This window comes from Leopardus geoffroyi, chromosome D4, assembly GCF_018350155.1.
Source record: "Leopardus geoffroyi isolate Oge1 chromosome D4, O.geoffroyi_Oge1_pat1.0, whole genome shotgun sequence".
Taxonomy (NCBI): Eukaryota; Metazoa; Chordata; class Mammalia; order Carnivora; family Felidae; genus Leopardus; species Leopardus geoffroyi.
In genome coordinates, this window is record NC_059342.1 from 80025120 (window position 1) to 80051849 (window position 26730).

At 38.2% G+C, this 26730-nt stretch overlaps 1 protein-coding gene across 1 annotated transcript in view; it reads right to left on the reverse strand.

Moving 5' to 3' along the window:
- Positions 1 to 26730, reverse strand: part of MEGF9 (multiple EGF like domains 9) — an 89136-nt gene that overhangs the window by 58260 nt on the left and 4146 nt on the right. The window lies entirely within an intron of this gene.

A 26730-nucleotide genomic window follows, 5' to 3' on the forward strand; every position in this document is an offset into this window, starting at 1 on the left:
AAAGTACCATCCTTAGATGGTCCTACAGATTGCAAGAATTGTGAACTAATAGCGACCATCAGATATCTCTGAATGCACTCAAATTACCCTAAATAATGTCCTTAATGCCTTAATTTTGTAGCAATAGAACAGAAAGGCTAAAAAAAAAAGAGGAGAGCTTCATTTTCAAGTGTTGCCGATTGCTTATGAGGTTGGTATTAGATTTGCCTTAGTGTGTCTATTTACAGAGCACAGCTGAGCAACTTAAAGGCTAGAACTATTTGCTCACTGTAATACCTGGAAAATTAGTTTGGAGAAAAGGAGCGTAAAGAGAGCAAGAGAAAAGGTCAACTTGAACATACTATCCTAAGGCACCCAGTGACTTAACCTAGGAATTGTTCCTAATTTTCTTTTTCTTTAGTTTATTTTGAGAACAAGAGAGTGGGAGCATGTGTGTACGTGTGCACGCGAGATCAGGGGAGAGGCAGAGAGTGGGGTAGAGAAAGAATCCCAAGCAGGCTCCATGCTGTCAGCGCAGAGCCCGACATGAGGTTTGAACTCACAAACTGTGAGATCATGACCTGGGCCAAAATCATGACCTGGGCCAAAACCAACTAAGCCACTCAGGCACCCCATTGTTTCTGATTTTCAAAAAAAGAAGGTTGGTCCCATATATTATAGCTTAACATTCACCCCAGCCAATATATAAGCATATTATTAAATGGATGGCTTATAGATTATTAGGAATAAATATGTATTTGATTACAAAATTATGCCATACCATCTTGGGAAAATACATGAGGTACATAGGGATGTGTAAGTAGAGGGAAAATCTACTTACTATGGCTGCAACAAAGGCTGACGGGGAGGAATAGGAGGAGAAAATACATACTAGAAAGGTATACTTGGGGACTTTATCCTATGTGGAACAATTCTCCAAACCAGTACCACCTGCTTTCAGAATCACCTGGGGAGCATAGTGAAACACTAATTTCTGGGTCCCATCCTACACCCACTGAAATCTCTGGTGGGGGTCTCAGGAATATGCATTTTTAACAAGCTTTGAAAGTGATTCTGATGTACTTAAAAAGTTTGCTATAAGCAAAAGGGAAACATGGAAAATTCTTGAGCAGAGTACTGATGTGGCCAGAGACAGGCTTCAGAAGCAAAAGGGACAAAAACACAAATAACAACAACAACAGTAATGATCTCTACTACTTATTGTTTACTTTTTTATCTACTTATTACATGCCAGGCACTGTTTTATATACTTTACACGCCTGAACACTTAAAACTTTCAAGGCACCTGTCTCTAAGGTAGGTCAGGTGATACAGGGGACAAAATAAGGAAATGGAGGAACAGAGAACGGAAGGAATTTCCCCAAAGTCAGATGTCCATAGATGTCCGGCTGAGATTAGCTTACCTTTAGTAGCCATGCGAAGGGAGGACCAGAGGGGAGGAGACCAGAGGTGACAGATTTACAGGTAAACAACTGTAGCGGTCTAACAGGATAATCTAAATTCGGGCAAGGTCACTAGTAAAGATTGCTTCTGTGAACATACGGAGACCTGTCTGCATATCATACAGAGAAATTAAATCTGGTTACTTTTTAAATAAATAAATAAATACGGCAAGGCATAAAATCTACCTGTCTGCAGTGCTAAAAGTTTAACAGAGTTGGAGTTAAGAGCCAAGTGAAATAGCTGAGCCTTGAGTTACTGCAAAGGACACTTAAAAGAAGTGCTTTTTTCTTTTGGAACTGGAAGTGGGCTATCTTACTTTGTGTGCCCTCTCTAATCCTCTTACTCCTCAAAACATGTTGACAAATTCTTCCCACTCTCCTGCCACTCTTCACTATTATCAAACACTTATACAGCATAAACATTGTTCTACACTGCAAGCTGGGAAGTTCTTTGCTTTATCATCATGACTAAGCATTCGAGTAACACTTCAAATTCAAAAATAAGGGCAGGAGAGAGGAGAAACCCCTTTTCGGACTCCATTGCTCAGTCCTGCTCTTGTACAAGCTGTTAGAACCTAATCACACCCCTCTTTACACACACACACACACACACACACACACACACACACACTCTCATAGGATGCTCAAGTAGAAATGGTCAGAAGTCACACTAAAATAGATTAGGAGGCCTCTTTTTTTTTTTTTTTTTTTTTTTTTAATGAGAATCTGGGAACACCAACATGTTAATTTCGCAAACAAAACAAAACACAACTCTCAAACTTCCCCTAATTGCCAAGACACTAATGGAAGTTAAGAATCTCAGAAGTTCTCAGGTACCAGTGGTTAATAATAAATCAAAAAAGAAATAATTTGGCTCCCTCCTCCACTCCTAAAGTAATAGTCTTGGAGAAGCAAAAGATATTAGCTAAAATATCTCAGGAAAATAGAGGCTAAGTGAAATTTACCTCCACTGTAGTGGAATTTACCTCTTCTTCCTCCTTCACATCTGATTTCAAGTATCCCATTCACTACCTTCTGTACCTTTAAAAGCCATCACCACACTGCTGACAGGATTGTAAAATGGTGCAATCACTGTGGGAAACAGCATAGAGTTTCCTGTAGAAATGAAGCTACTAGACCATCCAGCAACCCCACTTCTGGGTATATATCCAAAAGGACTGAAAGCAGGGCCTTGAAGAGACATTTACACACCCTTGTTTAAAGCATTATTGGTAATAGTCAAGATGCGGAAGCAACCCAAAGGCCCATTGATGGATGAATGGATTTTAAAATATGTGGGATATGCATACAATGGAATATTATTAAGCCTTAAAAAAAGCAAGGGCATCCTGTCAAGAGCTACAACATGGATGAACCTCCAAGTCATTATGTTAAATGAAATCAGCTGGTCACAAAAAGACAAATACTACATGATTCCATTTATATGAGGCATCTAAAGTAGTCGAAACCAGAAAAAAACAGAAAGTAGAATGGTGCCTACCAGGGATTAGGAAGTAGAAAGGAGAGAAGAGGGAGTTCTTTTTTAATCGATAGAGTTTCAAATTTGCACAAGGAGAAAGTTCTGGAGATCTGTTTCACAACAATGTAAATATACTCTACACTACAGAAATGTACACTTAAAGATGGTTACAAGGGTAAATTTTATGTGTTCTTTAATCATAACCAAAAAAATAGGTGGGGTAGAAGCTAAAAGAGCTGGGACTTAGGAATCTGATTGTCTGGTCTACTCTCTTCGTACAGGTAACTGGGGCTAAGAGTAGTGAACTTAATTTCCCATATAAACTCTGAAGCCAGACAGACCAGACTACAAACGCTGGTTCTACCACTTAGCTGCAAGCAAGTACAAACGTTGGGATTATATGAAACAATGTAGCACAGGGCCTGACACACAGTTCTTCCCTTTCAGCAATTGGGGATAGATAGTTCATTCTAAAGTCAGAGCCCCATCTGGGTTGACAATGATAAATGGAGTGACTGTTTGAAAAGAGATAGGTGAATTTTTATAAAATATTTTTTATTAAAAAATATATATGTAATTTAGATCAATTCCTAAGAAATGTTGAAATTAAGCTATCTAGTGAAGTAAATTTGCTTTATTTTTTAATGTTTTCCTTCCCCCAAATCGATCTAAATTTAAGGAGAGGGTGATTACAGATTAAAGCTAAAAGAGGCTACTCCTGGAACAACCAAATCTCTCATACACTCCTGATGGAAATATAAACTTATATAAGGTCTTCACAGAGCAACGTGACAATACCCAGAAAGATGACGATGTGCTACCACCTAGCAGAGCCTGGCAACTCAGTGTGTGTCCATGAATCTGCATCACCTGGGAACTTGTGAGAAACACAGATTCTCAGGCCCACCTCAGACTGAGTCAGAATTTACATTTTAACAAGATACTCAGGTGATTCCTACTCACATTGAGGAGCCTTGCCCTAGGGAAATCCTCCCACGTGGGAAGAAAGATACATGTGCAAGGTTGTCCATTGTAACATTATTTGAAGTAGGAAAGAAATACATTATTTGAAGTAACTACCAATAAGAAAATGAATATATTGCAGTATATTTATATAATGGAAAACTATACAGCAACTCAGATGATCTAGAGTTATGTGAACCAACAAAGATAAATCTCAAAAAAATGCTGAGTGAAAAAAGCATGATAAGATGCCATTATGCGGGGCGCCTGGGTGGCTCAGTCGGTTGAGCATCAGACTTCGGCTCAGGTCACGATCTCACGGTTCGTGAGTTCAAGCCCCGCCTTGGGCTCTGTGCTGACAGCTCATGGCCTGGAGCGTTCTTCGGATTCTGTGTCTCCCTCTCTCTCTGCTCCTCCCCTGCTCACACTCTGTCTCTCTCTCAAAAATAAATAAAGATTTAAAAAAATTTTTAAAAGATGCCATTATGCAAAATTTAAAACATTGAAACAACACGATATTTGTGTGTGTGTGTGTGTGTGTGTGTGTTGTGTATAAATGTTCTTAAATGCACAGGACCTCATTCAGAATATGGGTATGTCTGAGGAAGGAAGGAAGAAAATGGGATAAAGGAGGAACACTTGAGGCTTTAATCATATCTAGTATTTTATTTCAAAATGAAAAAAAAAATCCAAGGTGAGTATGGGAGAAAACTCAAATATTATAAAGCTGAGAGGTAGGTATTCAGGGGATGTTCACTATATTACTTTCTATACTTTTCTGGAAGCTTAATATATTTCATAATTTTTTATGAGACATGTTTTCTTCCCCTTAATTAACATTTCTCATTAATAAATATTATCTTACTCAACCTTGTAGTATAATTATATATCTATTTGTCCTATCTAGGTTCTAGAAGAACAGGTTTTACATCTGACTTATCCCTTAATGCATCCTCACCCTTCCCCAACACACACGCATGTGCACTCACACACACACACACACACACACACACACACACACACACACGGCTCTTGGGTTTCAGAATCCAGGTTAGGAGATGTAGAGGTCAGATGTAAGTGGGGTGATGGTTACCTAAGGCAATAAAATCAATAAGTAGAATCTTTGTCTGGGGTAGCCAAAATTATGGCCTCAAAACAGGACTAAATGTAAAGTCCAAGAAATGAAACAGAGAAAACAAGTAGCATAGTACTGTAAGCAAGGCTGCATCAGGTGCACTGAAAGGGTAAAAAGGAAAAGAAATGTACATCCAAGGGCATGAATTTATTCATTCACTCAGCAAATATATATTGGCTTACTATGTGCCAGACAGGGTATCAGGTGCTGGGGATACAGCAGCAAATAAAATAGACCGAAATTCATGCCCTCATCAACCTTATATCTTAGCAGTGGGGAGACATACAAACAAGTTTAAACATCTAGTATGTCAAAAAGTAATTAAATTGGGTGGCTCAGGGTGACTGGGTGGCTCAGTCAGTTAAGGGTCCACTTCAGCTCAGGTCATGATCTCGTGGGTTCGAGACCCGCATCGGGCTCTGTGCTGACAGCTCGGAGCCTGCTTTGGATTCTGTGTCTCCCTCTCTCTCTCTGCCCCTCCCCAACTCCTGCTCTCTCTCTCTCTCCCTCTCTCTCTCTCAAAATTAAATGAACATTCAAAAAAAATTTTTAGAAGGTAGTTAAATGGTAAAGCAAAATTGCGATGTGGGGAAGGGAAACATGGCAGAGGTTGGGGAGAGGAGGAAGAACTGTAGGTATGTGTGTTGGGGAAAAATCAATTTTAGGTAGAATGGACAAAGGAAGCATATGATAAATATATGCACTAGTTTTCCTTTCACATGTTCTTTACACATGCTTCTGGGAAAAGTTAGGAGGTTTAAAAGGTTCAAAGTAATGTTCTGTAAGTAACTGAATGAATAAATGAATGAATGAATGAATGAATGAATGAATGAATGAATGAACAGGACTAAAAGATGGTAAGAAACATAAAGAACATGAAAACAGAGAACCCTAATTCTTCCCTGAGGTTGCTGAAGAGAAGATTCTTGGCAGGGCACAGGATGATTAATTCAATCATTCAACAAATTAATATTGTATCAGAAATGAGAAATAGAATTTCTAGATGCCAGAGATACAACAAAGTAGAAGAAAGCCATGGTCCCTGACCTCATACAGCTTACAGACTTACAGCAGAGAGAAAAACAAAGGAGCAATATAGTCTGATGAGTACTAAACTGGAAATATGCACACAATGTTATAGGAAAATATGGTATATATGTTTGCACAGGGAAAATCACCTAATCAAGACTTTCCAGAGGAAGAAATCTAGACACGGCATACTACCACAGAGACCTGAGAAAAATTCACTGTGGCATGGGTATAGAATAAGAGGCAGGAGTGGTGACAGGTGACAGGTGACAGGCTTTCACAAGGGCATTTGGGTAGCCATGGATGAATTTTACACAAGATAGAATGACATAATTAGATCTACATTTTAGAAACGTAACTTGGGCTCCAAAGTTACAAATCCATTCTGTAAAGAATGGATTGGAAAAGAATAAAGGCAAACAGACCTTTTAGTAGCTGCTAAAATAATCCAGTTAGTTGATAAAGATAGCCAGAAAAACAAATGACAAGAGCATGTGCATGTTGTTATGACCACAGGAAATTTATCATTACCTGGGCCCAAAGGTATGCTCATGTCCTAAAAACCTAGTTTTCTCCTGTAGCAAAAACAAATCATACTTGCCAATGAATTATCAATGTCTCTTACCCAGAAGGGAAGTCACAGAAAATCAAAGACCCTATTAAAACAGGCCCATAAAAAATGTTATCAGGGTTGTACTTTATAACCACCTAAAATCATTATGTTCTTCCCTAAGACAGCACCTTCATTGCCCATTATGTCAATATCTGATAACAATTTTCATTCTTTCCCTTCCCCAAACAATTTTTCTACCCATTTTAAAAGTGTCTGAGACCTTGAGGTTCATGCCTGGCTGTGTAAGAGACAAGTACAGCTTTTCAGCTGAGTAAACAAAGACAGACAATGAGGGCAATGTGGCCAATGAGTCTGCCCACTCAGATATTTTCCAAAGTAGGAGTTCATGTGGGGCTCCCTCAGTTGGAAAGCCCAGGGGAATAAACATTCCAGATATATAACTGAACCAATATCAAAGCCCTGTTTCATCAGCATTATCATTTCTGCCAATTGTTGAGCGGACCTTATACAAAACTTTGCGGGGAAATTATGAGGCCCAAGGACTTAAAAATTAAAGAAGGGGAATAAAAAAGGTAGGTACACGGGGCTATTTTGTTGACACCACCAGATTTGACACATTAACACAATTTTACTCACCTACAGAGACCCGGAAAGGAAAGAGCTTTCATCAATGCCCATTTTAATGTATATTAAAAGATTTGTGGCTGTAGTCAAAGATGGCACCACTCAAAATGAAAATTATTTGGGGGCGCCTGGGTGGCGCAGTCGGTTAAGCGTCCGACTTCAGCCAGGTCACGATCTCGCGGTCCGTGAGTTCGAGCCCCGCGTCGGGCTCTGGGCTGATGGCTCAGAGCCTGGAGCCTGCTTCTGATTCTGTGTCTCCCTCTCTCTCTGGCCCTCCCCCGTTCATGCTCTGTCTCTCTCTGTCCCCAAAAAAATAAATAAACGTTGAAAAAAAAAAATTAAAAAAAAAAAAATGAAAATTATTTGTATGTCAGGGCATATTGTAAAAGACTATGCTTTGTATCAGCTATATATCACATGTAGAACGTTTGACTTAGGTGATGCAATGTTGGACGCAGCTTCTCTCTCCTTTTTTCTCATTCAAAATGAGGAGTACATTCCTAACCAGGTCTGCTCAGACACCCAGGGTGCGAGTGAATGGTAGTACAGAGTCTTCAGTGACCAAGCAACCAATATCCTGGAATTTGAAAAGAACTTTTTATAATGAAAAGTTCTGCTATCAATAGACCGTTTGCCTGAGCTGTTTTCATAGTTGCAACCGACCCCCTGCTGGAGACCAAATTTCCCCTCCATTTCCCCGGAAGTCACTCCCCCAGCTGAGAACTAGGGTACAACAGGGGAGGGAGGAAGTACTTTAAAATCCGAAGACAACAAAGGAGAGAAGAAATTAGGTAATCAAAGACAAAGAATGTCCTTGCTATAAAAATAATGTGGGTCATGGGCATTTATAAAGAAATATAAATAGCAAGTTTTTTGAACTCAATAAATATTTATGGAATAAGCATGGTTCAAATGACAGATTTCAGCACAAGGTGTTTGTAGTTTATATGACCACTGACAGATCATTTCTTTGAGTCAGCTCACTCACGTGTAAAAACTGGACGATGATCTGTCCCCAGTTCTACCCAAACAATTCAAGGAGTCCTCGTACTGTCAGTTTTCATCCTCAGTTGGGCTGTATGAATTATTTAGTGATGTCAGAAACAACAACCAAAAAAGCTACCAATTTTCATTACTTCTCCCCCAAAAATGATCGAGTCTCTACACTTAGCTGGGAAAAAAAAAAAAAAAGATCTCCCTTCGATCATAAAGAAAGCCAACTATATTTGATGATATTAGGAAATTGTTCAGTTTCTTGCTGTTTACGTATGATAACAGCATTGTGACTATTTAAGAAAGATAAGAGAACCCTTGTATTTTAGAAATACAAGCTGAAATATTAGTGAATGAAATGATAAGATGTCTGGATTTTATTTTAAAATAATACAGGAGCAAAGTAAGTGGATGCAGGCATGGAGTCGGCAGGACTGGCCCAGATGGTTGTCTGGGTGGGTGACAGGTATGAGAGAGGTCATTTCACTACTCTGTTAACTTTTGTATATTTTCAAATTTTTCCATAATAAAAAAAAGTTTTAAAGTGTCTTGAGGCTACTTTTACAGGCATATTTTCTTAGGTTTCTGTTTATGACAACAAGGCCACTCACTGATCCCCTGAACAGGAGGTCAGATTTCAAGTACGCATGCCAGGCAAAATTTCTTCACTCAGATTAATCTGAATAAGGTAGGTTGATTTAAATGCATTTTAATAAAATTTCCCAAATGTTGGGAAAATAGATGAGTTGCTATTCCAAAGACGATTTTTTTTTAATTTTGTTAATGTTTATTTATTTCTGAGACAGAGAGAGACACAGCATGAGTGGGGGGAGGGGCAGAGAGAGAAGGACACAGAATCTGAAGCAGGCTCCAGGCTCTGAGCTGTCAGCACAGAGCCCGACATGGGGCTCGAACTCACAAACCACAAGATCATGACCTGAGCCGAAGCCGGACTCTCAACCAACTGAGCCACCCAGGCGCCCCTCCAAAGACGATTTTAACAACTACCAGAAGTCTTTATTCAAGTCCTTCCCTGTGCTTTCACTGCTTTAAGTGTTTTAGCAACCTTATCTCCTATAAGTACTCACGACTCCATGAAGTGAGCTTCTATTAATTAATGTTGGGCTGGGATTTAAACCCAGACATTAAGACTTTAAAGCCTGCACTTTTAACCAACAACAACTGGATCCTTCGAGGCTTGGCAATATTGGTTTTGGTATATTGGTAGCACTGGAAAGAATTAAGAGAAGGGAAGAAAACAACTTCAGGCTCAAAAATATATATATATGTTGCCTTGTCAGGAAGCAGTATACATGATGGGGAGAAAATGGAACAAATTTGGGAGTTAGGTAGATTGAAGATTTCATTGTAACTATTACTGTTCATTATTGCATGACCTCGACTAAGTTAAACACTTCTCTTAGAACTTTAATATTCTCACCATAACACCACCACCCAAATGGTACTTATGTGAGGTGAAGGATGTGTTAACTAACCTTACTGTGGTAAACATTTTGCCGTATTTGTGTATCAGATCATAACATTGTACACCTTAAACTCACCCAATGTTATAGGTCAATTATAGCTCGATAAAGTTGGGGAAAAAATACCTCTCTTATCCTCATCCACACTTTGAAGGTATGAGGTAAGATGGGAAGTGAAAATGTATGTAAAGAAGGCTAATACATAAGTGCCCTAAAGCCTTTGCATACAAGCCTGTCCCTCCACCAGACTGCAGATGCCGAAGTCACTCACCAGCCCACCCTCAGCTCCTAGCACAGTGCCTGGCATACAGGAGGCACTCGGGTTTGTTCTCCCTAACACCCGCTCCCTTAAGACGCCCGGCACCAATTGTTGACTTTAATTTTAGTCCCTAATTTTAGTCATCTAAGTCTATGTGTTATGCCAACAAGCAAAATGTTTTCTTTTTTTTTTTTTTTCAACGTTTATTTTTATTTTTTTGGGGACAGAGAGAGACAGAGCATGAACGGGGGAGGGGCAGAGAGAGAGGGAGACACAGAATCGGAAACAGGCTCCAGGCTCTGAGCCATCAGCCCAGAGCCTGACGCAGGGCTCGAACCCACGGACCGCGAGATCGTGACCTGGCTGAAGTTGGACGCTTAACTGACTGCACCACCCAGGCGCCCCGCAAAATGTTTTCTTAATAAGAGAGGACAGAAAAACTAATTTGTGTCCCCTTCCTATTATTACATTATCTTATCATGTAAACCCTTTAATCCAAAACTAATGCTGGAAAAGATTTAGAGAGACAGTTGGTGGCCTCTAATGATCTATGCTGGAGATCACTTACTCTTTTAGGAGGACACTGCAGTTTCCAGGCTGATCCAAAACACAAAAACACAAACCTTACCATGTCACCTCTTGGCTTATACTTCTTCGTTGCCTTTAGAATTAATTTCTGAGCATAACACATAAAAAACTTGTTTATTTGACGGCTGCCAACCATTCCAGCCTCAACCCTCACCGATGTCTCCTCCACCTTCACATACCCTAGCCTCCCCTAATAGAGCCACTCAGGACTGTGGTCTCTCGAATAGGCCATGCGTGCGCTTTCTTACTTACCCCTGTGCTTTTTCACACGCTGCTCCCTCTTCTGAGAGGGTCCTCCTCCTCCACCTTACTAATTCCTATTTCAGCTCAGAGAAAACTTCCTCCAGAAAGGCTTCTCTGACGATATCCTCTGCCCCCGCCCCATCAAAAGTCTGGGTGAAGAGTTCCTCTTTGCTCCTGTAGTATTCGTATACCACTGTGGATGGGAGTTATCACTCTGCGCTCTGATTTTCTGTATCCTCCACCAGGGTCTCAAGGACAGGAACCAGGTGTTATGTCTCTCTAGCATCTATCTAGCCCAGCACTAGGTGCCCAGCAGGTGATTAACAATGATCTGATAAATGACTAAAAGAATCTTATTTTGTTAACATGAAAAACCCAATGTAAACTTACTGACAAGAGCAAACTCTCTTCCCTATTACTTAAGTAAAAATGAATGCAAAAAAAAAAAAAAAACAAAAAAACAAAAAAAAACAAAACAAAAAAAATGAATGCAAAGTCTTAAGCTGAGCCATTCTAGTGAAACACAGTTGAAGGCCAGTTGAGCATCATGAGACAAGAAAAAAAACTCAGGTGAAAAGAGGATCCAAAATCCTTTCTAGTTAACAAAAGGGGGGGGAGGGGGCAGAGAGAAGGCGAGAAAAGGAGGAGGGAGAAGGAGAGAAGGAAAAACAAGAGGAAGGTACCACTGCAGATTGGTTAAGCAATAAGGAAATAGAAAGTAAAAGCTTCCTGACACTTGTGGCTTTAGTCCCTGATGAGTACTTAATCACTGATTTTAAGCGTATTTCTAAATAAGGGACCTATTACATGAGATTATCAACTAAAATAAACTTAGCAAGAGAAATCCTTCCAATAAACTGTAAAAAGGCTTGAGTGGTTTTTTTTAAGTTTATTTATTTATTTTGAGAGAGAGAGAGAGAGAGGGCACATGAGTGGGGGGAGGGGCAGAGAGAGATAGAAAGAGAGAGAATCCCAAGCAGGCTCCACACTGTCACCCCGACGAAGGGTTCCAATTCACGAACCGTGAGATCATGATCTGAGCCAAAAACAAGAGTCGAACGTTGAGCAGAATGAGCCATCCAGGTACCCCAAAAGGCTTCTTATTAACAAAAAAAGATCATATACTAAGCAAAATAACTCTCTAAAACAGACTGAAGTAAACATACTTTTTCCCCCCAAACGTGTGGAGACCATTTGGAATTTTTCAACAGAAGTTTTAGGCACAAGTCAAACAATGATTAATAGACATAAAAGTAATTTACTAAGTGGCAAACTTTTGTAGCAACTCGGTATCATTTGATATTGTCTCTACATCTGAAAAACTTTCACACTGTCTGAAATGGCCCTTAGTCTTTGGATGCATGCCATTGGCCCTTAAATGATATCCTAGCTAATGTATAAAATTACATACCTGACTCATAACAGGTATCTAACTTTTCTGGAAACCAATCCACTGAGCAGATCAATTAGGCTAACAAAAAATAAGTAAATAAATAAATAAAAGTGAAATTTAAATGGACAGTCAGTATGTAAGGCTATGCTTTGGTCTTCTAGGTACAGTGCACAATTTTCTGCTAAAAATCCAAAGAATCAAGTGGAAAACCAATGAGGGTGGCAAACAGATATATGGTATGGAGAGAAAAACAATGACTACAAACCAGAAGAGAGCGAAGGTGGCAGGGGGAAAAAGATGAGTTAAAGCTAAAACAGTGGTTGGAAGAACACAATAGAGCACATTAAACTCAATCTCCTTTTAGATTCTTACTTTGTCCTAATAGAAAGAGCTTGAAAAATAAGACAGATTTGGGTTTAAATCCCAAGTAACAAGTACTTCCCAGCTATGTGAATACCGGGCAAGCAACTTCATTTCAGACACAGGTTCTCTGTTAAACAGGGTAATACTACTAGTTTAGAATGGAAAGGATTAGAGGCAGTGAAGAATTAAACTGATTGAAAGTAGTGAAAGCAGGTATTCAAAGTATAATAATGATAATAATAAGAGCTAACATTTAGAAGCCTACTTATTCAGGCATTCTAAGTATTTCACATATGTTATCACTTAATTTTTAGAAGAACACTGCTCAGTAGGTGCTATTCTTATACCCATTTTACAGATGAGGGAATTGAGGCACAGCCCAAAGTCACACAGTAAGTGGTAGAGAAAATTATTCGAATCTAGGCAGTCTGGCTCCAGATGACAGTTACTACTACTAATACTACTACTACTAATAATTTATTAATAATAATATATAATAATAAATAATATATATTATATAATATAATAAATTACTATTATTCTTCTTAATTTAGCTTGAACACAAGTTCTCTTTCAGCTTGACTTAATTGTCCTTTTGTTCCCTCCAAAAAGCTAATGTCTAAAAGCCACAGAACTCTGGTCTGGAGTACATCTCTGCTACTCCACTGCCCTTGTACAAATCATTTCACAATTCCAAGCCTTCATTCCCTCGTTTCTTCCGAGTGAAATGCTACCTGCCCTAGGTTATTATGCTTTTTAATACAAGATACAAGACAGCATGCCCAACAGCCCTTTCTTCCCAGAATAGATGCAATCTCAGAATATAACTGGTTATACAAAGGGGGATAAAAAAAGGTTTCATGTCAAGTAGGCATGGTACTTTAGGCCCTTTTTGTGGCTAGTGACTATTGTGGTAGGTCTGGGAAAGAATCCCAAATTGCCCTTTTCAGGTTATACTTGTAAATAGGATGAAGAGGTAACCAGAGATGAACAAGACAGTTTCTGGCTTAACATTGTATGTGATCTAGTCGGAAATTATGACAGAGTGCTTTGAGTCTGCCATTTACATTTCACTGATCTTTCTGACAGTGTCATTCCCAGAAATAAATGATTTACTATTTGGGAGTATTTGTTTATTGTATAAATATTTGCTGAGGGCCTACCACATGCTAGGAATCAATCTAGGTTCAGGGGATACAGTGGTGAAAAAGAAAAGAAAGAGAGAGAGACAAAGACAAAAATCCCTGCGCTTATGCAACCTACATCATTGTGGTGGTGGACAGGAGGGCTTCTACTTCAATTCAGTTCACATTATTTATGGAGCACCTACTATGTGCTAAACACTATCCTAGATAGATGTTAGAGACTACAGACATCAATGAGACAGCCTCTAAGCTACTTGAGGACGAGGTGTAAAGGAGTCATTTACATAAACAAGTATTTAAGTATGAAGTATTTAAGTATGATTTAAAACTTAGAGCAAGAAGGTTTAAAAAGTAACTGGAAGTTATGATATTCATAGTAACATTAGAATGTATAAGGTGCAACAGTATAGCAGGCCGCATGGATGATATTTTTCAAGGACAAGTAAATTTCTCAGGTGAAAGAAAGGGATGCGACAGACAGCATCATGTTTTTGGCAGCCTAGTATCCTTGTATAATTCCCCCACTGTTTTAGCATCTCTTCCTGTTTGGGGAAAGAAGCCTGGCTATCCCACCACAAAGGTTCATAGTGCCAGATGATTATCTTCCCTGCCCCCAACCCCTACCTGCCTGAGCAAGTGTCTGAGGCTCCAACAATCACACCCACCCGTGGCTTGGGATTACCAACTAAAGACTCAAAGGAATGAGCATGAGGTCCTCTCTCTGGCAGTAGATAAGACAGTTACAGCATGGCGAGTGGCAGCAATACTTGCTCTTGCCACACACCCAGTGCTGAGTGCTACTGGTGCGAAGGACGGCACCCAACTCGGTGGCCGTGGCCGTGGCATATCCAGCGGACCGCTCTGTGGCACAATTGAGCATTAGCTCTAGTCCCACGTCCTGAATTGGGTTCCCCAGGGAGTCTGTGACATCTTCAATATCCTTTCAAGAAATTCCACTTCTGATTAACTTAGCAAACATTGGTTTTTGTTGCTTATAATTAAGGCCTTTGTTAAAACTGAACAGAAGGGGATTCCAGGCAGAAGGAAAAGTATACGCAAAATAACAAGAGTCAGTTAGTTAGCTTACTGATGAAGAGAGGAGGCTCTCGGGGCGCCTGGGTGGCTCAATTGGTTAAGTGTGTGACTCTGGCTTCAGGTCGTGATCTCATGGTTCATGAGTTCAAGCCCCACATTGGGCTCTGCCCTGACAGTGCAGAGTCTACTTGGGTTTCTCTCTCCCCTACTCTCTGCCCCTCCCCTGCTCTCTCTCTCTCTCTCTCTCTCTCTCTCTCTCTCTCTCTCTCAAAATAAATAAGAGAGAGAGAGAGAGGAGGCTCTGAGGCTAGACAAATGTGAATCAATGTTTTACATTTTACTAGCTATGACACCTTGCTCAGTGTATTGAAACTCTCAAAGCCTCAATTCCTGCTTAGTAAAGTGTGGATAATAGTGCATATTTCTTATTAGGTTCTTTTGAGAATTAAACAAGGCCATGATAATTCACTTAAAGCTCTTAGTATCTGACACAGAATAAGACTTCCACAGATGATTGCTTTATTAATAATAATGATGATGATAATAAGCATGGTATTTGGGAGGAAATACAAGCAATTTGATTCTGCTGGAGTTTAAACACAAGGAGGGGGTGGTAGGAAATGAGGACAAAGACAGATTATGGAGAAGTTATAAGTCCTATTAAGAAACTTGGGCTATGGGCTGGGATCACTTATGGTGACTAAATAGGAGAATTATACTGAAGTATAAATACCATATGAAATTAACTAGGAGAATGATATAACCAGGTTTTGCATTGTGTATGTATCTTCCACAGCGACTTGTATAGCTCAGTCTGGCCACTGTACTCACACACTGCAGGACATAATAATATACATTGCTACTATTGAGTCTTGATGTCCTACAAACAGAAGCTATTTCTTTCTAATAAATACAAACTGTCGGAAACTGTGCATATCATTTGTTAATAGGTCTTGCAACTGGATCAGAAGGGGCTGGGTCGATACTTGAAATAAGAGCTTCTCCTGTGTCTGATCCAAGAGACAACTAACCTTTGGATGAGGAGGGAAGTTTATAAAATGAAGAGGAGAAACACATCCTCAGGTGACTGGCAGAACTATGGACCATATTTGCAAGTCTGAGATTCTTTTCTGACTTTTATATAATCAAGTATCACCTGCTACTTTTTACAACATATTGTTTTGCACCAGCATCTTGATCTAGAGTCCATATTAACTTAAAGATGAAAGGCTTTATTGTCAGGTCAAGAACAATCAATACTACCATTTTGCAGTGTGTGGTATTTCTTGCCAAATGCTAATAAGCATTACATTGTCTCTGTTAGCACTAATCCTTCTGGTGCTGATTAGACAGTCTCACAGCTAAGTTACTGTTCAGCTCTGCTTTACATTTATCATGGTTGCCGACCCGCTTAGTTTCATCTAATTTCCACCATTATTTCCTCTCCCCGCCCTTACTCCACACCCATATCTACCTCGGAGAAACACTATTTGATCTCATTTTGATTTTCACAGTAACTACTGAAATCAAACCTGAGTCACTGTGTAACTCAGAACGAGTGCTGAGAAGGACAATGTATGGGCTTGCTGGGTGATGCTAGGGAAAGCGACAAAAACAGAACTCAAAATGTGTTCTGTATCCACTGAATGCTTTATTTCATTTCTGCTACTCCCATCTGCTTTGGCAATGCTGCATAGTTTAGTCAAAAGAAAAAAAGAGCACAGACTTTTAAGTCAGACAGAGCTGGGTTTAAATTCTAGGTCATCACTCAAGAACCCTATTAGGTTGGCACTGTTATACTCATGTTACAGACAAAGATATAGAAGCCCAGGGAGATTATGTGACTTGCACTGTGGATGTGCATGTTGTATGTGGCATGCTCTCAAATATATATCAATGTGCAGCCAATATAAAATTGAGTGGTCATGTCTTCCTATAGGACCCCGTCTTATTTCACCTTACTGGGTCATTTGTGGCTAGGGCTCAATACCTACAAAAGATCCCAGAGGATCATACATCTGCCAGAACAGGACAATGGTTGTTTCAGGGATTCCCTAGAGTCCCATCGTTGCATTTGCTTTTTGAAAATAGCTTCCATTCAGCCCAGTTCCGAGCAGTACCATTACTGTTGTATCTGGCAACAGAGCACAGGATAATTCTGGCTTGACATAGGCCACTCTGACCTAGGACAGGAAGTAGCCTTTTGTTTCAGCATATTGGTCCTACCTGTACCTTAGAACCACCTGTTAGAAAAGCTTGATCTGTGACAATGTGCAAGTCTTCCTGATTACCAATAGGTTGCCTGCCACTCTACAGACCATGTCAGGGAAACTGGTAAATCTATTAATCTAGAAGTGACAAAATTCTCTCTGCTGTTTTTTAAACATTGTGAATAGGGAATAAAAACAGTATTAATAATAATGATAGCTAACTTTGTTTACTACGTGCTGATTATTAAGCACTGCTAAATCAAGTTTTTTACACGCATTAGTTTAATCCTCTCTTAAGAATGCTATATGGTTCGCTAATGCTTTGATTTAAAAGTTACAGCCTTTTCTTCGCAAAATTCAGAGACTAGAGATCAATTTCCTGGATGCCAGAGCCTTTTTTTTTTTTTTTTTTTTTTTTTTTTTTTTTTTTGGCATATTCTTTAGCATAGCACCTAAGCCGTTTTTGGCAATATCTGACCAGGCAGATGGGCACTTTGACTTCCTTCATCAGTGAATTGAAAATATCAAATGCCTGGCTTGGTTCCAGACTACTTTGGGCTTTCGGGGACCACTTGAACCCAAGAAAAATCACGCTTGTACTGGAAAAAAAACACATGAAAAAGAGTCGCCAGTTTGGTTTTGACAAGGAGTACCAAGTATCAACCATCATATGGAATGTGAGATCTCTATTCAAAATAGATTCACATTCTTGTTGGTGCTATGACAAATAATTTAAATGTGATGAATTATTTCTCATTTTGAATTATTTCTGTCATATACTTGACTTCAGAAGAGTACTAAACCCAACTTACGCGTCTGTTTTCATAACCAATAAGTGATCTCATTTCTGAGAAATGGGGCAATGCATGCAGAAATAAAATATTAAATTCAGCCAATGACATAAAGCTTTATGGTTTCGTTATTTTTTTCTGTAACTATTAGGAAGCATCTACTACAGTAACTTAGCACTCATCATTTAGATTATAAATAATATCATCAATACTACTACTTTCAATTTCATTTGAAAGATGTCTCACTTTAAAATGTTAAAATATTTGAAATATATTATTAATAGTTTAAGAATAGTATCAAAGCAATATATTCATATAGAATTATCCCTATGGAAGAGAGGGCGATAAAGTAAATATAGGTATAAAAAATTCTGTAGCTATCACTAAAATGTTAACTGTTATCTCTGGGTTCATTTTTTGTTTTACCCTTCTTTACATTTTGTAAAATGAACATATATATTTTTATAATCATAAAAAATATTAAATGAATCCCTTCTAAACAGCTCAATCAAAAGTAATATTAAGATCTACAAAAGAACAGCTTATTTATTTTATAAGTTTAATATGAGAGAGAGATTATTATATTTTCTCAAGCCTGTATGGGAAGAAAAATAATACCGAAGCATCCCAAGCTTTGGAAAATACCACTACAGTCCATTAATTACACAAATATGTTAACTACAAAATAGTATAAAAATATATTTTGTGTACAGAAGCCACATGTAAATACATCTGTTATTTTCTTTATTGTGTTTAGTCAAAAGCTACCTTGTTCACATTACATTATAAGCTAATATGAACCATGTAATCAGGAGAGAATACCAGAAAACAGTTTGAATTTGTAAAGTCACTGCATTTATGAAAAGCCCACAAGAATCTGTATGTGTGACTTCTCAAAAACCTTGGAAAACTGAAAGTAAGAAACAGGCTTCATTTTATAGTTAGAGAAACTAAGTCACAGAGCCATTTTTAAAAATGTGCTCAGGAACCTACAAAGTGAATAGAAAGACGACTGGAATTTAGTTCTTCTGAACTGCTATTCTACTGATTAGCTAAGCCATTCAGCCCTACCTACCTTTGCGGACAAGTCGAAGCAACAAACTAACTTAAAAAGTAAAACCAGTTCAACAGGATAGGTTTGCAGGCAATACACCAACGATTCAGTATAATAATACCTAACAGCTAGATTGCTTTGTGTTTTTGGTATACTTTATAACTATTCATTAACCCACACAACATCAATGGATCATGGGGCTATATTGTTAATGCAATTCATATAGAATGAATAAGTGAAAACATACTGTAGGATTATAAGGACTATAATCTACAGCAGAAAAAAAGTCTAACACCTTCCTCTAATCAAACTTCCATCTACAAATAAATCAGGATAAACTCATTGAAATACCAAACATCCCTTCTTTTCCTTATTATTTCCATTAATGCTTCCCAAACTATTATTACATCCCTACAAATGATAGATGGGACAAAGAGAACCTAAAAGCTACTCAGTTCATCCACTTTCCTTCAGAGACAACATCTAAACTTTCCCTAGAATATTTTTTAAGGATCACACCTTTAAAAACCATTTCCAAAATTAAAAGGAACTAGAGAATATGATGCTCTCCTTACAATTAACAATGCTACTCTTAATCTCCTGTTTGTGCTCACATACCTCAAGTAAAAGCACTCCATTTTTAAAAATAAATAATAAAAATCTAATAAGAATCCTGGTAATATGCCAGTTTCTAGGAAGTGTCTAAGACTGAAACAAAAGTTACGAAAATCAGTTATCTAAAGAGTCCAAAATTTACTAAGTAACATTTCCCAGCCAGGTTAAAAACACTCATACTCCTTATCATTCTTCCTATGACTAGGCAGAACACAATCCTTTTCCAATTGAATAAATTTTCCTTTCCCTCAGAGCTTAGCTGTCTCCCTGGCAAGGATATCCTATAGAACAGCTGTTATATTACCAGTATAAAAGCAATCCCATCTGATCTAATTGCAAAACATATGGACAGACCGAAACCAAATTTGGGGGGATCTGTATCTTTAAAGGAAGAAATAATCAAAGCTCTTCTATTGGTAAAAGCTGTGAGCAATACCATGATTCAAATTCTGCACAATTTAAACAAGATATATTTCACTAAACTACTTTAATTAATTTTAAGTGCATGTTTTAAAGCCCCCAAACAGAATGATATGGATAAAGAACCAGTTCTGTTTTCAGCCTCTGCTAAGATCTCAGCTAAACCTCCCCTGGAGGTACCAAATCTCAGATAGGTCAATCCTACCCTATGATTAAGATTCATCAGACCTCAAGAATAGTTTCCTTTCTTGAGGACTGTCTTCTGTATTCTATTTTCTTCAGAACCACAACTCACTGAGACTAAGCAAATATCTCTGCTACAGATCAAAACTGCTGAGTCAATGTCAGGAATTAAAAATTAAAGTAGCCCTGGTAATATCACCTGACTTGATCTCACATAAGTAAAAGCTTACCAAGCTTATCACGGCTTTTTACTCACTTTCACATTTTATTCATTTTTTATAACTATAAAATTAAAAGTGGATATACTGATTGACAAAAAGACTTGGAAAATTCAGAAAAACAGAGAGTGTGATTCAAATGACCCATAATCCCATTACTTAGCTTTAGCCACTTCACATTTTGTATATTTCTCTCTTCCTACGTGTATTGCTACTAAACGTAACGTAAGCATTTTAATGGCCATATAATAATAGCTCAGAGATTACCATAATTTCTTTATCATAAAAGTTTAGACTAGAAGAATGCCTGTTTCAAAAATCTTTACTGAAAGAACAAACCCAGTATATAAACCAAATGAGAGCAGAGCTGATTGCGGAGTGGGTGGTGATGTAGGGTGAAAGGACTGGCAGGAGGGCCCAGAAGTAGACTCACTTGGTCTCCTCAGTCCCTATCCTGGCTCCCAAACACATCTGAGGGACCGCAGGTTCCCGAACAATACAGTTTAAAAACCACAAATCTAGTCTACCTCTCTCATTTTACTGATGAAATTCCTTGCCCAAGATCACAGAACTGGTGAGGGAACTGAGAAAGAACGCAGGGTCCATTGTCTTACAGACAAATGCTCAGCTTTTCCAACGTAGCTATTCTTTCTACAAAAGTTATCAGATGTTCATTTGCCTACTGTTGTTTTTCCTTTATTAAGATAAACAGAAGGAACAAAGTTAGGAAACAAAAACTCAGTAATTGATGTAATTTGCTAGATCTCAGAGAACTCCGCTTGTCCTAAGTAAGTTCTCATGCTATCCCTGTGAGTGAAGAAGGGTAAAAGAAGGAAAAAAATTCATTTCTTTTTTTTAAGTTTATTTATTTATTTTGAGAGAGAGAGAGAGAGAGAGCAGGGGAGGATAGAGAGAGTGAGAGAGGATCCCAAGCAGGCTCCACATTGTCAGTGCAGAGCCTGATGCAGAGTTCAGTCTCACAAAATGTGAGATCATGAACTAAGCCAAAATCAAGAGTCAGACGTTTAAGCAACCGAGCCACCCAGGTGCCCCCAAAATTAATTTCTTTTTTTTTAAATTTGTTTAATGTTTATTTTTGAGAGAGAGAGAGAGAAAGACAGAGCACAAGTGGGAGAAGGGCACAGAGTGAGGGAGACATAGAATCCAAAAGAGGCTCCAGGCTCTGAGCTGTCAGCACAGAGCCTGATGCAGGGCTCAAACTCGCGAACAGCAAGATCGTGACCTGAGCTGAAGTCAGATGCTTAATCAACTGAGCCACCCATGTTCCCCCCAAAAAATCAATTTCTAAACTAAGAGAAAAGGCCATGAGATTACATTATTTTCCTCAAGAATATACTGCAAGTATAGTGTAGCTACAAACAACTTCTTCATTCATTCAATCATTAAATATTTATTGGGGATCTATTTTGGGCTGGACACTGTGGCCATAACTGTGAACAAAACAAACAGAAGTCCCTGACCTCATGGTCTTTATTAGCTGGATGTGGTCGAACAAGCTACTTTACCTTTCTGGATCTCAGTATTGGCCATCCGTTAAGTAAGGATAATAATATTTAACTATTACATTGTTGAAGAATTAAATGACATGATGTATGTAAAAGAAAAAAAAATCCTGAGAAGTAACTAGGCATACGATAATATGTCAGTTAATATTCTGTTCCAGCCAAAGTGTAAAATATTAGACTGGAAGTGAGAAGTGAGGGTATTAATTTTCTTTGCTACTAATATACCGATTTGAGGCAATATACCTGAAATAGTATATTAAGATATTTCCAAACAGATTTCTACACTAGAAAAAAAGTGAATAATATATCAATCTGAAAAAAATTGAAATTTACATGAGCCTTCCCAATCAAGTTCTATAGTTCACCTGTGAACTACATTGTGAGGTCATGTCCATCACATTTACTTTTAGTGACTAGTGGGCTCTTTCTTTAACAGCCCCACAGAATGCCTAGCAAAGAAAATATAAAGCAAGCAATCGTCTTCTTCAAATGCCATTTTCCATTCTGTAATTAGGGGTAGTAAAAGATTTACATTCAACAAAGTAAACCTAAAAGACAACAGTTTGAAATACAAAATATCAAATGTGAAACCATCCAAAAACCTGTAAAAGTTTGGTCAATATTCACCAATAAAAGTACCAACAGAGGAAAGAAGTTAAGGCTTTATTCACTCATATGATACCCAGAAGCCAACAAAATATGAATGCCAAAGTCTTGGAGACTCTAAAAGCACCTTGTACCTGTGACGTACTGCATACTTGTTAATTATTAGAAGCACTCTGTTCACTATTAACTCTAATTAGATTTCTAGAGGAAATTCCGTCATTCAAAAGATCAAACATTTGTTTCTCAACCAAACTAAACCTTTTACATTGGTATGTGGCCCAAATCCACCTACCCAACAAACACAACTCATATTATTTATAATAGAAAAATAAATTTGCTACTTATTCAAAGTACCTGATTTTTTTTTTTTTTGAGGCAGATAACTTCTGTTATGACAATTTTTTCTGTATTGTTCCCCACAAAAAGAATGGGAAAAAAATCTGAGCAATAAAAAAGAGGCCCGAGTGAAAACAAACAAACAAACTTTTCTCTCATTTTTTTCATAAAGAATTAATACCATGATACCATGTCTTGAATATTGTATAAATTATGACACTTTCTTCTCAAATGGGCTTAATAACCTAAATTAAATAGACTAAAAACAGATCTTTATGAAAAAAGTCAAAGTCACAGAGAAAGACAGTCAAGTTTTGTTCAGAGTGCAAAGTGTTCAACCCTGTGTACCCTGTTACCAGGACATCTTCAAGGACATCTTTTGTTCCTCCAGAAAGACTTCTTGGAAGAATTGGGCTTTGAGGAGGCACTGAAGGAGGACAAAGTGGTAAATTGTTAAATAGAGAGGATAATTTGATTCCTTAAAGAACATGAAAGAATGGATGGGGCTAAGAATAAAAGACAAGAGTGAGAGGGACATATAGAGGAATTCAAAATGAAAAAATAAGCAAGGAGAACAGAGGAAAGTTTTTTTTTTTTTCATAATGAATAAAAAGTAATAGGAAAGATTTCTTTTGACAAGATTACTTATCTGTGAAACAGTAGCATTACCAGAGGGATTATTTTGACACAAATTTATCAAGTGTGCTTAAAAGAGATATCCACAAGGATAATTATTTTGAATAAACGTTTACGGTGATCCAAACACGTATGTGTCCAAGTATTATCTTTTTATCACAATTTTTAAAAATCTCCCTTTAAAGTTACTAGTGTAGTTTGGGTAGCTGTTTCCAGTGAAAAACAGATAAACCAAAATGCATACTTGAAAAGAGACTAAGTGACCACAGTTGCCTGTAACCTAACCTCAACATTGGTCATAAATATTTTTATATCACATCTACAGTAAATAAATAAAAATCAAGATCAAGGCAAAAAGCATGAATTAAAGCTATTTATAACTAAAAATATCATCTAACACTGTCTTTCAGCTAAACAAGATCTTATATTTCTATTCTCTTCTGATCTATTAAGTGCCCTAGAGCAGTAATCTCTCTACCCATAATTTACCCATCAGTAAAAACAGTACTGTGATACTTTTCTTCCATTCTTTTTATAAGGGTGCCAGGATGTCTGGAAGTTAATATATACATGTTTAGAAATGCTGAGATGAAAAGTAAAACACACTTTAAGCCTATGGGTCTTTTTTCAAAAATCAAGATAAAAAGACCTAGTTAGATTATTTCAATGTGTAAATTTTCAACTAGCCAAAAGGCTTCCTGGGGTCATAATAAAGAAGATTTGAAACTAATGTTTTAGAGTTTAACTATGCTATTCCAGAAATGAATCCGACTGAGGAATTTCTACAGAGAGCTAGGCACTTAAACCAGGAATAAGATACAGTAAATTTGAGAAGTCCCTGGGCCTGGCCCTGGCCCTAAAAAGACTACAGATAAATTTCTCTATCACAAACCATATTAAAATATAATCAAAGAAAGAATAAGAACTACATTTTAAAACCACAATTGTAAACACTTGTAAAACAGAAAATTCAAAGAGGTGAACAGCATACAATGGAGTGAAGGGAGTAGATGCCAGTAGAACAGTAGAAATTTTTTCAGATTAGTATCCAAGACCAATAATTCTTAGCAAAATGGCTTCCTTCTCTTCCATGTAAACATCTCTTTAAATGCCAATAATATGGATTCTGGAACCAGAATGACTGAGTTTGAATCTAGGTTCTGCCACAGCTAGGCCTCTGTGAGCCCCAATTTCCTTATCTATAAGACGAGGATAATAATAGTATCTAGCCCAATTGTACCTATCTGTTGTGAAGATGACGTAAGTTAATGTACGTAAGGCACTCAGAACACTGTCTGGAATACAGTGTGGACTGTATGTGTTTGCAATTACTGTTACAGTGGCCGATAAGTCCTCAAACCTGATCCCAAATCCCAGAAGATCCAAAAACCAAAATTTTTTCTGTAACTTATTTGGCAGCAATGCCTGGCCCGAACAAATGCAAGGCTTTTTACGATCTTTATTTATCCCACTCACTGTAAATATACATGCACTTTGCAGCAAATATCTTCATGTTTGATTATAGGAGGCTGCCCTAGACCTCACTGGGATATATTTATTGACGTCCTAAAATTCAGAAAAAAAAAAAAAAAATCTAAATTCTGAAACACATCCAGCACCACGAGTTTTGGATAAAAGATAGTGAACCTACATTACCCTTGGAGCGTGAACGATTTGTATGTCCCTAAAATGAATGGTATCTTCTTAAATAACCACAAGCAAATAATGCTGTTAACCTAGCAGCAGAGCATCTTAAGTTGAAGAAACCATTTCCCTGTACAGTTAGGAGGGCCCTGCATTCCCAAAATGTTCCTTTCAAACAAAATCCATTCATGATCCTTTATTTACATGTCATACTGGTCAGAATTTTCAAGCTCTAAATTCTAAGGCTTGCTTAAATAAAGCTTATTCTCTTAACTTAGAGCATAAATAAATTATTAAGCAAGCCTCTTTGGGGGCCATTGATGTGCCCTGAATCACATATCCCAAATCATCACAGAACTTTAGAGCCAGAAGAGACCCTTATTACTCCTTCTCTTCCAAACTATTTTATCATCCATAAATTCACTCTCCCCTATGAGGTAAGAATCAGCCTGCTCTAACTTGTCCTTAGACTCTGTCTATTGGAACACCCTGTAGGTGAATGTGAATAAACTGAGTGGGGCGCACTGACAGACTTGGGATCTAAAAGGATGGCTTGAATCTAACACAATAAATCTACATGTTTGCCAAATGTCTCAGTTCCTACCTTAGAAAATAATAAGAATTTCCAAGTCCAGAATGAAGAGACACTCAACTAGTATTTGTGTGTGGCTTTTTTTTTTTTTTTTTTTTTTTGAAGGCTCAGCTATCTTAATGGACTCAATGAGTCAACAACATAATGTGGCTGCCAAAAAAGCTACTGTGATTAGGAACTAACTACATCAACAGTAGCATAGCATCCAGAAGTAAAGAAGTAACCGCCCTCTCTACTGCAAGCTAGTTAGAGCACATCTGAAGTATTATGTTCAGCTCTGGGCTCCACACTTTGGGAGAGACGCAGAAAGACTGGAAAAGTCCAGGAGAGGGGTGACCAAGATGGTGAGGGAATCCGAAACCAAGTCACACAAAGAACAGTTGAGGGAGCTGAAGTTATTTAGTCCAGACCCAGAGAGAACGTGATCACTGTCCCCAAATCCCTGAAGAACTGTCATGGCACCGAGAGAGCAAACTTGTCCTGCACGGCCCCACAGGGCAGAACCAGAACCAGCCGGTGTTAAGCACAGAGACCAATGTTTCAGCTAACTCTTAAAAGTATTTCTTGAGATGTACTCGGGCAGTGGAGCCTCCAACTCTTGGTTTTGGCTCAGGTCGCGATCCCACGGTTGCGGGACGGAACTCTGCATCAGCTCTGTGCTGCGCATGGAGCCTGCTCGAGATTCTCTCTCTCCACACCTCTGCGCTCTTCCTCACTCGCACATACTGTCTCTCTAAAATAATAAAAATAAAAATAAAAGTTTTTAAAATGTAGAGCCATGCTAGGAGGCAGTGGCTTCTAAACTCCTATCTAGCCCTAAAGGTCCATAATTTTAAAAATCAAACGTCTGTCACCATCTCCGTCTCTTAGTGCTGATAACTACCACCCTTGGCATCACAGCCTCTCCCTTAACCCTTCTCAAAATGTCCTACCCAGCCAACCAATCAGCCAAATGTTTTGCCAAGTCTGTGGGAGGAAAATGCCTGTTTGCTGGGCAATTAGTTTCAGTTTGCAGATCAGTGTCCTTATAAACAAAAGAGGGCCCTAATTGAGGGGCAGGCAAGAGCTCTCAGCTAGACCTCTATGAAAGAAATTCTTATTAAATCAAAGAGCAGCTAGAAGACCCATCTAATCACATAATAGATTATC